Raw genomic sequence first — 6,224 nt, forward strand, 5'->3', positions numbered from 1 at the left:
TTAGGAGCTGTATGCTCAATCCAGCAGTTCCATGTAACCATAAATTCCAAATACAGATTTTCTGTAAAAAAAAAATATATATATATATAAAAGGCCCAATGCAAAATATTTTTACATCAATATCAAATCCCTTCTGGGTTACAATGAAGTACCTTACTGTATTAGATTCCATTAAAATGGGCAACAATAGCATACATTCAGATATTACATATATTTCTAAGACAGGACACTACTAGGTGTGTGATGGCATTTGAGATGTTTGAATAGACCAGAAGAGGGCAGCAGTTACAACACAAGTCTGTTTGTGCTTTCATTCCAGTCTATGGTATTCAGGGTTTATAACATTTAAAAACTGTTCCAAAGATTTGCAATTTAGTTTACTGTGAACTGTTTCACTTGATTGTCAACATTGTTTCATGGTTGAATTGTGGCTGGAAATGTTTGCACCATCAGTACAGTATGCCAGCACAAAAACATCCTGTGGTGTTCGCATTAGCATCCAATAGCCCCCGTGATATGCAACTTTTCAGGGAAGTAAGGAACAAATATACTCAGGCAGTTAGGAAAGCTAAGGCCAGCTTTTTCAAGCAGAAATTTGCATCCTGTAGCACAAACTCAAAAAAGTTATGGGACACTGTTAAGTCCATGGCGAATAATAGCACCTCCTCCCAAATGCCCACTGCACTGAGGCTAGGAAACACTGTCACCACCGATAAATCTGCGATAATTGAGAATTTCAATAAGCATTTTTCTACGGCTGGCCTTGCTTTCCACCTGGCTACCCCTACCCCTAAACAGCCCTCCACCCCCCACAGCAACTCGCCCAAGCCTCCCCACTTCTCCTTCACCCAAATCCAGATAGCTGATGTTCTGAAAGAGCTGCAAAATCTGGACTCCTACAAATCAGCAGGGCTAGACAATCTGGAACCTCTCTTTCTAAAATGATCTGCCGAAATCGTTGCAACCCCTTATATCGTCTGAGATTCCAATAGATTGGAAAGCTGCCGCGGTCATCCCCCTCTTCAAAAGGGGAAACACACTAGACCCAAACTGCTACAGACCTATATCTATTATACCCTGCCTTTCTAAGGTCTTCAAAAGCCAAGTTAACAAACAGATCACTGACCATTTCGAATCCCACCGTACCTTCTCCACTATGCAATATGGTTTCAGAACTGGTCATGGGTGCACCTCAGCCACGCTCAAGGTCCTAAATGATATCATAACCTCCATCGATAAGAGACATTACTGTGCAGCCGTATTCATCGACCTGGCCAAGGCTTTTGACTCTGTCAATCACAACATTCTTATTGGCAGACTCAACAGCCTTGGTTTCTCAAATGATTGCCTCGCCTGGTTCAGAAACTACTTCTCTGATAGAGTTTAGTGTGTAAAATCGGAGGGCTTGTTGGCCGGACCTCTGGCAGTCTCTATGGGGGTGCCACAGGGTTCAATTCTCGGGCCGATTCTCTTCTCTGTATACATCAATGATGTCGCTCTTGTTGCTGGTGATTCTCTGATCCACCTCTACGCAGACGACACCATTCTGTATACCTCTGGCCCTTCTTGGACACTGTGTTAACAAACCTCCAGACGAGCTTCAATACCATACAACTCTCCTTCCGTGGCCTCCAACTGCTCTTAAATACAAGTAAAACTAAATGCATGCTCTTCAACCGATCGCTTCCCGCACCTGCCCGCCCGTCCAGCATCACTACTCTGGACAGTTCTGACTTAGAATATGTGGACAAATACAAATACCTAGGTGTCTGGTTAGACTGTAAACTCTCCTTCCAGACTCACATTAAACAACTCCAATCCAAAATTAAATCTAGAATCGGCTTCCTATTTCACAACAAAGCATCCTTCACTCATGCTGCCAAACATACCCTCGTAAAACTGACCATCCTACTGATCCTCAACTTCGGCGATGTCATTTAAAAAATAGCCTCCAACACTCTACTCAACAAATTGGATGCAGTCTATCTGTCACACCCTGACCATAGTTTGCTTTGTATGTTTCTATGTTTTGGTTGGTCAGGGTGTGAGCTGAGTGGGCATTCTATGTTACATGTCTAGTTTGTCTAGTTCTATGTTTGGCCTGATATGGTTCTCAATCAGAGGCAGGTGTTTGTCATTGTCTCTGATTGGGAACCATATTTAAGTAGCCCGTTTGGTGTTGGGTTTTGTGGGTGATTGTCCTTGTTACTGTCTCTGTGTTACTTTGCACCAGTATTAGGCTGTTTCGGTTTTCGTGGTACGTTTATTGTTTTTGTATTTGATTCGTGTTTACTTTGTTTCATTAAACATGGATCGCAATAGCCACGCCACATTTTGGTCTGACTCTCCTTCACATACAGAAAACCCTTACACTATCACAGTGCCATCCGTTTTGTCACCAAAGCCCCATATACTACCCACCACTGCGACCTGTACGCTCTCGTTGGCTGTCCCTCGCTTCATACTTGTCGCCAAACCCACTGGCTCCAGGTCATCTACAAGTCTCTGCTAGGTAAAGCCCCACCTCGTCTCAGCTCACTGGTCACCATAGCAGCACCCATCCGTAGCATGTGCTTCAGCAGGTATATCTCACTGGTCACCCCCAAAGCCAATTCTTCCTTTGGCCGCCTCTCCTTCCAGTTCTCTGCTGCCAATGACTGGAACGAACTGCAAAAATCACTAAAGCTGGAGACTCTTACCTCCCTCACTAGTTTAAGCACCAGCTGTCAGAGCAGCTCACAGATCACTGCACCTGTACACAGCCCATCTGTAAAAAGCCCATCCAATCTACCTCATACCCATAATGTATTTATTTATTTATCCTGCTCCTTTGCACCTCAGTATCTCTACTTGCAATTACTTCGCTACCATGGCCTATTTATTGCCGTACCTCCCTTATCCTACCTCATTTGCACACAATGAATATAGACTTTTCTACTGTATTATTTATTGTATGTTTGTTTATTACATGTGTAACTCTGTTGTATGTGTCGAACTGCTTTGCTTTATCTTGGCCAGGTCGCAGTTGCAAATGAAAACTTGTTCTCAACTAGCCTACCTGGTTAAATAAAGGTGAATTAAAATAAATGTTTAAAAATGGTGTGTCACTCAATAGTTTCCAAACTAGGAGTGTGGTAGTCCAGTTTACCTTATCATCTGTACTTAAAAGACATCAGTGAGATCTGTTATCTGCCTGATTTATGTTATTCTATAAATAATCCACATTGGTTATTAATCCTTCACATGATATGACAAGCCTGTCTTGATGTGTGAAGGAACAGCAGGAGGATGTGTAACAGAATAGACACCGATCTGCTTAAGGTCAGCTTGATGGTGTCTTTTTTTTCTGCTGAGATCCATCTCCTAATAAATGGTTCAGCTGACTATATAGCACGGTCCAATCATTATTTGAAACAAGTAGGATTTGGTTCCAGATAGCCTACCAGTTTTGTTGGATTCTTTGATCTTAAAACTAAAGAAAGTATTAATGATATAACACATTGATGAAAGTATCATACATTCTGCTATATTACGTGTGGAATATGCTTTCTGTTACTATACAATTGAGGGACAAATAGGCCAACAATGGTTAGCATTGATTTGTGAAACATTTTCACTGGCTATGTACTGGTAACTGCCAAAATAAAGGAAACACCAACATAAAATGTCTTAATATGGCTTTGGGCCTCCCCGAGTTGACAGAACAGCGTCAATGTACCTTGTCATAGATTCAACAAGTGTCTGGAACTTTATTGGAGGGATTTGACACCATTCATCCACAGGAAATTCCATAATTTGGTGTTTTGTTGGAAAACGCTGTCTCTGGCACCGCTCCAGAATTTCCCATAAGTGTTCAATTGGGTTTATATCTGGTGGCTGAGACTGCCATAGAATATGGTTTACATATTTTTCATGCTCATCAAACCATTCAATGACCACTTGAGAGACCACAAATGATTCACCAAAAGTTGAAGGTGATCACACAGAAGAGCTGTTAATTGCCACTTACCTTGCCCTCTAAGTGGTTGACAGAACCTAAACCATGCCATTAAAATGCACCCCACACCATCAGAGCTGCCAGAACCCTCATTTCGTCAAGTGTTTCCTTTATTTTGGAAGTTACCTCTGTGTGTAACCATACAGCGATGCATAGAATACAGCAACCGTATTATATTGTGTTACCATGGTAACTTCATCTGTTCCTTTCTGTTATTAGTCTGTTCTCCTGCTGTAAGAACACACACCACTGTTCTACTGTATGTCTCTGCTCTGACTAAATCAAACATTACTGCTCTATGACTGTTCTACAACTGCTATGTTTTATGTATTTGTGTTCATAGGGGTTCATAGTATCTCTATTCCTTTTATGTGTCCTTCAGATTAAGAAAGCTCTCCTTCACAGCTTGCTGGCTTCAGTCCAACCCAACCCCTTTGTCCCACTGCCAACAGTGATTCTCAGTTTTACTAGGATTCAAGGTCATTACTTCATATTCCCATGAAAAGCATTTGCACTTATTTTCATCTCAACAATGGCCCTCCCTATGAGCATTATCAAAGCACAGAAGGTTGTTTTGGTTCTGTTATATCTAAAAGCCAGAGCAGAGAGAAGCTTAGCGGGAACACTTTACTCTGGCTGACCGGGCCTAGTACAGACCACCCTGAATTTGAAATGGATAGACAAAACTTGTGTAAATGTTCTTCTGGGCCCCCCTCCCTTTCTACCTTCTATGGTAGATGATAGAAATAATCTTGTTTTAGAATATGAAAAACAAATATTGATACTCACTCCCTGTTTGATGAGACACTGATTCTGAAAAGATTTCAGGAGGCTTTGCTTTGTGTGAGTTAACGAAAGCTGGCCATGCAAACTCCTGACCCATATGAGGACCTCAACTATCTCCCTCCCCCGTCCCTCTGGTGCCCTGACCCGCCATCGCGTGCTGAAGCACTGAGCATTCTGGCACCAACCATGTCCTTCATACTCTACCAAAGGGTTTTAACTTGGTGGTATGCATCCATGACTGGAAGTTATTTTTTCGCAGCAGATTAGGATAATTTACACAACAGGTTAGGATAATTAGGTTAAGTTCGGAAAAGGTTTAGGGTCGGCTAAAATCCTCTTATTACCTGCCTCGAAAAGTCACTTTGGGTCATAGGTGTACTCCATCTAGTCACAACCAATGATATGTATACATAAATCATTGATCACAACCCTATGAAAGGGACTCCTCATTTGTTGACAACATTCTCAAACAAGAAGCACTGGGGACAAGCAAAACAGAAGAGTGAAATTAACTCTGATGTTCTTCTGATTCACATGTTCTTTGGATTGACATTTATTATAGGCCTACTCTATGCGTTTCTAGTCATGGCATCATGTCAACAAATTACATGTTGGTTTTCATAGCGTGCTACATCTGATTGGGGAAGGCAGAGTTGGGGATGTCTGATTGTTGACAGGTTGAATAAAGGAAGGTAGAGCAAGAGAGGGAGATAGGAGTGTTGGTATTGGGGACGAGGGGACAGTGGGTCAGGGTGCATGTTAATGTCTCTGCTCTCAATAGACAGAGCCTGACAGAACAGACACCAGGGCTAGATCAAATAAAATACAATTCTATTGGTCACATACACGTGATTAGCAGATGTCATTGCGGGTGTAGCGAAATGCTTGTGCTTCGAGCTCCGACAGTGCAATAATATCTAACAAGTTACACAACATACACCCAATACACACATCTAAGTAGGAATGAATTAAGACTATATACAGATGAAGTTGTAAGTTTACATACACCTTAGCCAAATACATTTAAACTCAGTTTTTCACAATTCCTGACATTTAATCCTAGTAAAAATTCCCTGTCTTAGGTCAGTAAGGATCACCACTTTATTTTAAGAATGTGAAATGTCAGAATAATAGAGAATGATTCATTTCAGCTTTTATTTTTTTTCTTCACTTTCCCAGTGGGTCAGAAGATAACATACACTCAATAAGTATTTAGTAGCATTGCCTTTAAATTGTTTCACTTGGGTCACTGTTTCAGGTAGCCTTTCACAAGCTTCCCACAATATGTTGGGAGAATTTTGGCCCATTCTTCCTGACATAGCTGGTTCACAAATGTTCTATAGGATTGAGGTCAGGGCTTTGTGATGGCCACTCCAATACCTTGACTTTGTTGTCCTTAAGCCATTTTGCCACAACTTTGGAAGTATGTTGGGGTCATTGT

This window comes from Oncorhynchus gorbuscha, linkage group LG01 (genome assembly GCF_021184085.1).
Source record: "Oncorhynchus gorbuscha isolate QuinsamMale2020 ecotype Even-year linkage group LG01, OgorEven_v1.0, whole genome shotgun sequence".
NCBI classification, from domain to species: domain Eukaryota; kingdom Metazoa; phylum Chordata; class Actinopteri; order Salmoniformes; family Salmonidae; genus Oncorhynchus; species Oncorhynchus gorbuscha.